This window comes from Symphalangus syndactylus, chromosome 2 (assembly GCF_028878055.3).
Source record: "Symphalangus syndactylus isolate Jambi chromosome 2, NHGRI_mSymSyn1-v2.1_pri, whole genome shotgun sequence".
In the NCBI taxonomy this organism is placed as follows: Eukaryota; Metazoa; Chordata; class Mammalia; order Primates; family Hylobatidae; genus Symphalangus; species Symphalangus syndactylus.
Genome location: NC_072424.2, coordinates 75,660,675 through 75,671,351, shown reverse-complemented (window position 1 = coordinate 75,671,351; position 10,677 = coordinate 75,660,675). Strand labels below are relative to the sequence as shown.

Here is a 10,677-nt window from a genome sequence, read left to right as displayed (position 1 = left end):
ACACACTTGAAAAGTTACTGTGCCACTGAGGAATTCATTAAAAAATATTGCTAACTATTTTGAAAAGACATATTGCACATCAATCAAGATTTAAATCTAAAATATTAGGTCAAAAACAACAGAAAGAAAAATTAATACTCTTCTGAGGATGCAAAAATAGAAATGGATTTGCATTTGTTAATATAAAACTCCTTATTTTTATCACCTTGAGTTTGTTCTAGAAAACACTCAATAATCTAGGTTATTATTTTCAACATGTTTATCAATAAAGAAAGAATCCTGCCTTTCAATACTTTACCATAACATAGTTAAGAAAAATTCACCAATAATTTAAGCAAAATGGAGACTTTCCAATCACTTAATCTTACCATGAATGCTTGCATTTATTTTCCTATCCCTAGAATCTGTTCTCTAGCCAGAAGATATCTACCTTTTAATACAACTTGTTGGTAATCTCTGAGGGAAAGTAATATCCAAAAATGTTAGTCTTTATGTCTAAGTATTTTTAAGCATTGAAATTCACAGTAAATAAACCTTTAATCAGCAATAACACTTAAGAAACATTAAAGTCCACACATGGAGAGTAAAATATCAGCATCACTCTCAAACCATATGTAAATACTGGTTGAAGCAATTCCTACTACTTCACTTAACAATCAGAATGTTCTGGATCTACTGAAATTCTACCTTTTATATATCAGAATAAAAACATATGGATTTTTAAAAAATTACATTTGTCTTTAATGATTAGCAAATATGCCCTTTCTGACTGTCACTTTTATCTAATTCAGCATTATTTTCCTAGCATAAATCAAAAAATAACAAAAATAAAAGATGAAAACACCTGCACAAAAGAGTGTTCAGTCCAACTGGTAGACAAAAAGAGAGAAAGAAAAAGGAAAAAAAAGTAAACATGGCACAGTAGGAGAATAAAGCTTCTGGGGAAAGAAAGCAAAGCTGTGTGACAGATGGAAAGGTCTCAATGGATGAATGGTACTACTACAAATAAGTAGCAGGCAGCCAGAGGGAATCAAATAATGATTATGGAAGAAAAATGAGGGTTAAAAAAGATGCAAAGAATGTTTTGACTCAAGCTAAAGATTCTATGTTAATAAAATTTCCTATTTTTAAAATATATTTAATTACACATCCACAAAAGATAGAAAATAATTCATGTCAAATAGGGTAGACAGCTGACAAGTGAACCAGTGTGGACAATGTAAAAAGCTCAACATGTCCTTGGAGAGGAAGGAATGCATTCCACAATTTGTACTGGCATGCCCCCAAACCTGAACAGATTACTTTCTGACGATCAATATCTGTAACCACCAGAGGCCTGTTAGAGAGTTTTTAAAAAATCAGCTTCAAAGAGACTTGGTCCCCAGCTTACATTTTATTTTTGCCAGTGGGTGCTGAGGTAAGAGTTTTGGACAAGGCTCATTTTTCTTCTCTTTATAGGGCTGTGAATTGAATATGAAGCAACCTAACATGTTCTCAGGCTCTAGTCAGCCAGATTCTGGCCCTGTTTATCGATGCTGTAAAAGAGGACTAGCCTCCCTCACCAACTTGAAATTAGCCTGTGTACAATCAACTCATGATAAAAATTGGCCACACTTTAGCTGGGTTTCCAATCGTAGATGTTGATTCTTCAATCTGATTTTAACCTAAGGCCAAGTATAAGTGGAGTGTTTTTTTTTTTTTTTTAATTAAGCAGTGTTACAGTTACTTTACTTGAAAACTAGAATACTTTCTTTCTTCTTATTTATGTAATATGCTTAAATATTGGTGAATTGAAGCAATAGTTTTCTTAACATCTTTCTGCCCATAATGAAATAATTAAAAATCTATTTCTAACAGTACAGTGAATTAAAAACAAACAACAAACAAAACTCATAATTACCCTGTTTTACCAAGTGTAAAACACTTACTAAAATCTAGAACAACTCTTTCCAAAATATATTCTGCAGCACTGTCATTTGAGATCCACTCCTATTAAAAAAATTTGCACAATGTTATATTTGGGCATTCTATATATTCTACCCTCCTCTCAGCAACTAACAAGAGAGACAATCAAGTAAATTTGAGAGGTCTCAAAACAAATGAAACTATTTAGCTTTGTTTAGTCAAGATTTTCTCAAATTCATTTGAATCGGAAGCTATTTAAAATTCTGCAGAACTTTAAGGTACATATATCTGGAGTTGTTTGCCAAGATTCTATCTTGAGCTTCATTCATTTGATAATTTCTCCTTGGCTAAAATAATTTTTTCTAAGTGTTGAAGATGAATAGTACTCCTGAGAAGGCAGAGAATGAGATTTCTCCTACATCTCATTTAATAGCCACAATTTGCCTATCTGAACAGAAGTCCACAAGATAGAGTACAACGGAGCGGGAAGAGAAAAGCCTCCCTTATTGTAAAGCTGCATCTTACTTGACTCTGCTCAATGCTTCTCCACTTCCAAGTAACAGTATTATTAAAAGCAAACTCAAGGATGATGGATGAAAAGAACAATTTGTAGCCTTTCATCACAGAGTTCTAACATTTCAACATTGTTGGTAAGTATAGAGAGTAATGAAATTATTGAAGACTTAAATACAAGGATTAGGAAAGGTTCTGAAATGAGTTGCTGGAGAAATTTCAAAATGGAAAGCTGATTAATGCACAAAATGCAAATGAACTCTTATGATCAATAAACAAAAGTATATAATATCTGGATTGTGATACTTAAAGTAGGTAAATAATGAATCTGAGAGGCTCCATATTTAAAAAAATAAAATGGCAACATTTTATAAATTTTAAATTATTTATCCTTTATCTTTTATATCACTATTCCCAGTAGATGTTTCCTAAAATTGTGGGCAAATAAAGTAAATTACTAGAACATTGAATATGATATTTCATACTTGAATATTCCTAATGCAAATTATCATAATAAAGGTTCTGAAAAGGCCTGCAATGCAGAAGGTATTTAAGTTTTGCTTAATTGAATTTTCCTCCAACCTAATTGACTGAAGACCCAAGTTTACATAGTAAACCTATTAATGTCACAGGGCTTACTTTGGGAAATAATTAAAACTGTTTCTTACAACAGATTATGTTTATAAAGCTATGAAAATGTAGAAAAGTTTACAATGTTTGCGAGAGTGATGGATGGCAATATATTAAAGCAGTATTTCTCAAAGTGTGATCTAGGAAGTCCTAGGAATCCCTAAGATACTTTCAGAGAATCCATGAGTTCAAAGATCTTTTAATAATACTAAAATGTCATTTTCCCTTTCACCTTCATTGTCTCACAGATGTACAGAGACATGGTCTAGAGCCCGTAAAACATGTAATAATGTCATCACTCTGACTGATAACGAAAAGAGTACTTGGATATTTTGTATTTTTAAAATCTTTAGTTTTGATTTCTAATACAAATATTGCTAGATATAACCTACATTAACAAAAGCTTTTTGGAGTGCTCAATACATTTTAACAGTTAAAGGGGGGGTCCTAAAACCCAAAAGTTTGAGAACACTATTTGAAAGTAAACATAGGTTTGGGTGCTATTTTAAAATGGTGGGGAGCCTCCCATGGAGTCTAAAAGTTTACTTTCAAAGGTTACCTCTTGGGATTTTAATATCCTTTGGATCAATGAAAGAAGAGTTTCTATGTATGGTAAACTTCAGCATTTCCAATATGACAATAAATTATATTTGAGTAGAATTTAAAAAGTATTAGTATGAGCAAAAAGAGAAGTGCATTTTAGCTAGCTTTTTCTTTAGTATTTTATTTTGTGTCAGGCACTAAGCTGGGTAAATCTGAATGAACTATTTTGTACTCTGACCTTATGGTGATAAAATGTATATGACCTTAATTACAGGTATAAAAATGTGTGTCTAAACCTATAGCTCTTAAAAATAACAACTTACTGATGGGTATGGTGGCATACACATTTAGTCCCAACTACAGCTAAAGCAGAAGGATCACTTGAACCCAGGTGTTAGAGGCCAGCCTGGACAGCACAGCAGAATCCTCATCTGTAATAATAATAATGATAATAATAATAATTTGATGAAAATAATTACTTTTAAAAATAACAAATTTAAATGATGAATAAGAAAGTACCATAAAACAGACTGATTTGTCTTATATAATTTATCATTCTAGTCTGACTAGAGATGGTTTAGTAAGTTTTTTGTATGTTATTATTGTCCACTATTCTCAAACAACCTGCTTCATGGCATGAGTCCCTTATGGCTACATCCTCCTTTTAGACTAGTCATTTACTTGATGAAAATTAGATTAGAAAGAAGCTGTTCTACTAAGACTACCATCTACAAATTTCTTAAACATGTATCTGATTATTAAAATAAAGTCCATGTTTAGGAATTATCAGACAACCTGTGTAAAGCCATAGAAAGAGTAGTATCACATAAGAATTCTATTGGCTATATTAACATTGAGAGATCATTCATTTGAAAAATATTAAGTAAGTATGCCCTTGTATGCCAGGCACTAGGCTAGATTGTGAAAACACATTGATAATGCACATTATCAAGGGTCCTGCTATCATTAGGTTTTAATTGAGGACACACACACAAAATTAAGTTTCACGGTCATGCTACACTATTACCTGAACAGTTAGTATCTAATATTGGGACATTAGAGTAATATTCCCTCTAAATATGACATCTAATTGAGACATGAAGCGTTATGAGGAGTTATTGTGGCATAAAACATGGTGAAGAGTGTATAAATGCCAATAAGTAAAGAGAAACATGGTATGTTCAAAGAACTGACAGAAGTAACAACAGCAGGATTATGGAGTATGTGTGAAGGCAGGGGTGGGGGCTGAAAAAAAGGTAGACTTAAGGAAAAATCTCACCCTGCAGGTCATGTTAAGGAAGTTGGATTTCATTCTGAGAGCAACTAAAGTCATTGAAAGGTTTTAAGTAATATAGTAGCATTATCAAGTTTGGGTTTCAGAACAATCACTCGGGCTACTTTTTGGAGAATAATTAGGAAGAGGACAAGATTGGAGGCAAATGAATCAATTAGAAGAGACAAAAATCATACGACCTAAACTGAGATAAGAATGGAGATGAGAGGACAACTTTAAGATTTACTCAGAATGTTGAATCAATAAAAATTAGTGGTGGATATTAAAGGGAGAGGAAAAATGAAAGAACAGGCATGTTTTGGACTTGGGCCTTTGAGAAAGGAAAATAGGTAGCAGAATATCTAAAGAAAAAGATGAAGAGCTGAGTTTGAAGTGACTCTCAGAAATGCAGAAATGCTCAATACAGGCAATTGAACATTCAGATGTAGAACTAAGAAAAGATGCTCAAATCTGCAACTAAGAAATGTGGGCCTCACTGGCATGGGAATAGTAAGCAATGGAAGTATTTGAGATCTCTCTGGGAAACAGCGTGTGGGGTGAAAATAGGGGAGGGCCCAGTACTGAGCTTACAGTACACCAATATGGTAATTGATTATATGATAATAATTTTCTTTTTTTATCATTTCAGCTTTATTTTATATTACATCAAAATTACATTTCTGAAACTTTCTGGAGACCATAAAACATTCGCTCTCAAAAAATTACCCTCGTTGCCTATAGTATCTTCTCCATAGACATATTTTACCTGTGTTTTATGATTTCTTTTATTTTTATTATACTTTAAGTTTTAGAGTACATGTGCACAACGTGCAGGTTTGTTACATACATATACAGGTGCCATGTTGGTGTGCTGTACCCATTAACTCATCATTTAACATTAGGTATATCTCCTAATGCTATCCCTCCCCCATCCCCCCACCCCGCAACAGGCCCCAGTGTGTGATGTTCCCCTTCCTGTGTCCACGTGTTCTAATTGTTCAATTCCCACCTATGAGTGAGAATATGCGGTGTTTAGTTTAGTTTTTTTTTTTTTTTGAGACAGAGTCTCGATGTCGCCCAGGCTGGAGTGCAGTGGCACGATCTCGGCTCGCTGCAGGCTCCACTCCCTGGGGTTCACGCCATTCTCCTGCCTCAGCCTCCTGAGTAGCTGGGACTATAAGTGCCCACCACCTTGCCCGGCTAATTTTTGGTATTTTTAGTAGAGACGGGGTTTCAATGTGTTAGCCAGGATGGTCTCGATCTCCTGACCTCGTGATCTGCCCGCCTTGGCCTCTCAAAGTACTGGGATTACAGACGTGAGCCATGGCACCGGGCCTGGTTTTTTGTCCTTGCGATAGTTTGCTGAGAATGATGGTTTCCAGCTTCATCCATGTCCCTACAGAGACATGAACTCATCATTTTTTATGGCTGCATAGTATTCCATGGTGTATATGTGCCACATTTTCTTAATCCAGTCTATCATTGTTGGACATTTGTGTTGGTTCCAAGTCTTTGCTATTGTGAATAGTGCCGCAATAAACATATGTGCGCATGTGTCTTTAGAGCAGCATGATTTATAATCCTTTGGGTATATACCCAGTAATGGGATGGCTGGGTCAAATGGTATTTCTAGTTCTAGATGCCTGAGGAATCGCCACACTGACTTCCACAATGGTTGAACTAGTTTACAGTCCTACCAACAGTGTAAAAGTGTTTCTATTTCTCCACATCCTCTCTAGCACCTGTCGTTTCCTGACTTTTTAATGATCGCCCTTCTAACTGGTGTGAGATGGTATCTCATTGTGGTTTTGATTTGCATTTCTCTGATGGCCAGTGACGTTGAGCATTTTTTCATGTGTTTTTTGGCTGCATAAATGTCTTCTTTTGAGAAGTGTCTGTTCATATCCTTTGCCCACTTGTTGATGGGGTTGTTTGTTTTCTTGTAAATTTGTTTGAGTTCATTGTAGATTCTGGATATTAGCCCTTTGTCAGATGAGTAGATTGCAAAAATTTCCCCCATTTTGTAGGTTGCCTGTTCATTCTGATGCTAGTTTCTTTTGCTGAGTGGAAGCTCTTTAATTTAATTAGATACCAGTTGTCAGTTTTGGCTTTTGTTACCATTGCTTTTGGTGTTTTAGACATGAATTCCTTGCCCATGCCTATGTCCTGAATGGTATTGCCTAGGTTTTCTTCTAGGGTTTTTATGGTTTTAGGTCTAACAGTTAAGTCTTTAATCCATCTTGAATTAATTTTTGTATAAGGTGTAAGGAAGGGATCCAGTTTCAGCTTTCTACATATGGCTAGCCAGTTTCCCCAGCATCATTTATTAAATAGGGTATCTTTTCCCCATTTCTTATTTTTGTCAGGTTTGTCAAAGATCTGATAGTTGTAGGTATGTGGCATTATTTCTGAGGGCTCTGTTCTGTTCCATTGGTCTATATCTCTGTTTTGGTACCAGTACCATGCTGTTTTGGTTACTGTAGCCTTGTAGCATAGTTTGAAGTCAGGTAGCATGATGACTCTAGTTTTGTTCTTTTGGCTTAGGATTGACTTGGCAATGAGGGCTCTTTTCTGGTTCTACATGAACTTTAAAGTAGTTTTTTCCAATTCTGTGAAGAAAGTCATTGGTAGCTTGATGGGGATGGCATTGAATCTATAATTACCTTGGGCAGTATGGGCATTTTCACGATATTGATTCATCCTACCCATGAGCATGGAACGTTCTTCCATTTGTTTGTATCCTCTTTTATTTCATTGAGCAGTGCTTTGTAGTTCTCCTTGAAGATGTCCTTCACATCCCTTGTAAGTTGGATTCCTAGGTATTTTATTCTCTTTGAAGCAATTGTGAATGGGAGTTCACTCATGATTTGGCTCCATGTTTGTCTGTTATTGGTATATAGGAATGCTTGTGATTTTTGCACATTGATTTTGTATCCTGAGACTTTGCTGAAGTTGCTTATCATCTTAAGGAGATTTTGGGCTGAGATGATGGGGTTTTCTAGATATAACAATCACATCATCTGCAAACAGGGACAATTTGACTTCCTCTTTTCCTAATTTAATACCCTTTATTTCCTTCTCCTGCCTGATTGCCCTGGCCAGAACTTCCAACACTGTGTTAAATAGGAGTGGTGAGAGAGGGTATCCCTGTCTTGTGCCAGTTTTCAAAGGGAATGCTTCCAGTTTTTGCCCATTCAGTATGATATTGGCTGTGGGTTTGTCATAAATAGCTATTATTTTCAGATACGTCCCATCAATACCTAATTTATTGAGAGTTTTTAGCACGAAGGGCTGCTGAATTTTGTCAAAGGCCTTTTCTGCATCTATTGAGATAATCGTGTGGTTTTTGTTGTTGGTTCTGTTTATATGCTGGATTACATTTACTGATTTGCATATGTTGAACCAGCCTTGCATTCCAGGGATGAAGCCCACTTGATTGTGGTGGATAAGTTTCTTGATGTGCTGCTGGATTCAGTTTGCCAGTATTTTATTCAGGATTTTTGCATCGATGTTCTTCAGGGATATTGGTCTACAATTCTCTTTTTTCATCGTGTCTCTGCCAGGCTTTGGTATCAGGATGATGCTGGCCTCATAAAATGAGTTAGGAAGGATTCCCTCTTTTATATTGATTGGAATAGTTTCAGAAGGAATGGTACCAGCTCCTCCTTGTACCTCTGGTAGAATTTGGCTGTGAATCCGTCTGGTCATGGACTTTTTTTGGTTGGTAAGCTATTAATTATTGCCTCAATTTCAGAGCCTGTTATTGGTCTATTCAGAGATTCAATTTCTTCCTGGTTTAGACTTGGGAGGGTGTATGTGTTGAGGAATTTATCCATTTCTTCTAGATTTTCTAGTATATTTGCATAGAGGTGTTTATAGTATTCTCTGATGGTAGTTTGTATTTCTGTGGGATCGGTGGTGAAATCCCCTTTATCATCTTTATTGCGTCTATTTGATTCTCTTCTATTTTCTTATTAGTCTTGCTAGCAGTCTATCAATTTTGTTGATCTTTTCAAAAAACCAGCTCCTGGATTCATTGATTTTTTGAAGGGTTTTTTGTGCCTCTATCTCCTTCAGTTCTGCTCTGATCTTAGTTATTTCTTGCCTTCTGCTAGCTTTTGAATGTATTTGCTCTTGCTTCTCTAGTTCTTTTAATTGTGATGTTAGAGTGTCAATTTTAGATCTTCCTGCTTTCTCTTGTGGGCATTTAGTGCTATAAATTTCCCTCTACACACTGCTTTAAATGTGTCCCGAAGATTCGGGTATGTTGTGTCTTTGTTTTCATTGGTTTCAAAGAACATCTTTATTTTTGCCTTCACTTCGTTATGTACCCAGTAGTCATTCAGGAGCAGGTTGTTCAGTTTCCATGTAGTTGAGCGGTTTTGAGTGAGTTTCTTAATCCTGAATTCTAGTTTGATTGCACTGTGGTCTGAGAGACAGTTTGTTATAATTTCTGTTCTTTTGCATTTGCTGAGGAGAGCTTTACTTCCAACTATGTGGTCAATTTTGGAATAGGTGTGGTGTGCTGCTGAGAATAATGTATATTCTGTTGATTTGGGGTGGAGAGTTATGTAGATGTGTATTAGGCCTGCTTGGTGCAGAGCTGAGTTCAATTCCTGGATATCCTTGTTAACTTTCTGTCTCGTTGATCTGTCTAATGTTGACAGTGGGGTGTTAAATTCTCCCATTATTATTGTGTGGGAGTCTAAGTGTCTTTGTAGGTCTCTAAGGACTTGCTTTATGAATCTGGGTGCTCCTGTATTGGGTGCATATATATTTAGGATAGTTAGCTCTTCTTGTTGAAATGATCCTTTTACCACTATGTAATGGCCTTGTCTCATTTGATCTTTATTGGTTTAAAGTCTGTTTTATCAGAGACTAGGATTGCAACTCCTGACTTTTTTGTTTTCCATTTGCTTGGTAGATCTTCCTCCATCCCTTTATTTTCAGCCTATGTGCGTCTCTGCACGTGAGATGGGTTTCCTGAATACAGCACACTGATGGGTCTTGACTCTTTATCCAATTTGCCAGTCTGGGTCTTTTAATTGGAGCATTAAGCCCATTTACATTTAAGGCTAATATTGTTATGTGTGAATTTGATCCTGTCATTATGATGTTAGCTTGTTATTTTGCTTGTTAGTTGATGCAGTTTCTTCCTAGCCTCGATGGTCCTTACAATTTGGCATGTTTTTGCAGTGGCTGGTACTGGTTCTTCCTTTCCATGTTTAGTGCTTCCTTCAGGAGCTCTTGTAGGGCAGGCCTGGTGGTGACAAAATCTCTCAGCATTTGTTTTTTTGTAAAGTATTTTATTTCTCCTTCACTTATGAAGATTAGTTTGGCTGGATATGAAATTCTGGGTTGAAAATTATTTTCTTTAAGAATGTTGAATATTGGCCCTCACTGTCTTCTGGCTTGTAGAGTTTCTGCCAAGAGATCAGCTGTTAGTCTGATGGGCTTCCCTTTGTGGGTAACCCGACCTTTCTCTCTGGCTGCCCTTAACATTTTTTCCTTCATTTCAACTTTGGTGAATCTGACAATTATGTGTCTTAGAGTTCCTCTTCTCAAGTAGTATCTTTGTGGCATTCTCTGTACTTCCTGAATTTGAATGTTGGCCTGCCTTGCTAGGTTGGGGAAGTTCTCCTGGATAATATCCTGCACAGTGTTTTCCAACTTGGTTCCATTCTCCCTGTCACTTTCAGGTACACCAATCAGACATAGATTTGGTCTTTTCATGTAGTCCCATATTTCTTGGAGGCTTTGTTCATTTCTTTTTATTCTTTTTTTCTCTAAACTTCTCTTCTCGCTTCACTTCA

General features: G+C 36.0%; 1 long non-coding RNA gene across 1 annotated transcript in view; it reads right to left on the bottom strand.

The window, feature by feature from the left end:
- Positions 1-1,928: 1,928 nt before the first annotated feature.
- LOC134732787 (uncharacterized) overlaps positions 1,929-10,677 on the bottom strand; it is a 69,164-nt gene continuing 60,415 nt past the window's right edge. The window contains exons 4-5 of the long non-coding RNA XR_010116317.1: positions 3,915-4,022; positions 1,929-1,989 (exon numbers count right to left, since the gene is read on the bottom strand). This is a non-coding gene — a long non-coding RNA (uncharacterized lncRNA). The remainder of the gene's footprint in view (positions 1,990-3,914; positions 4,023-10,677) is intronic.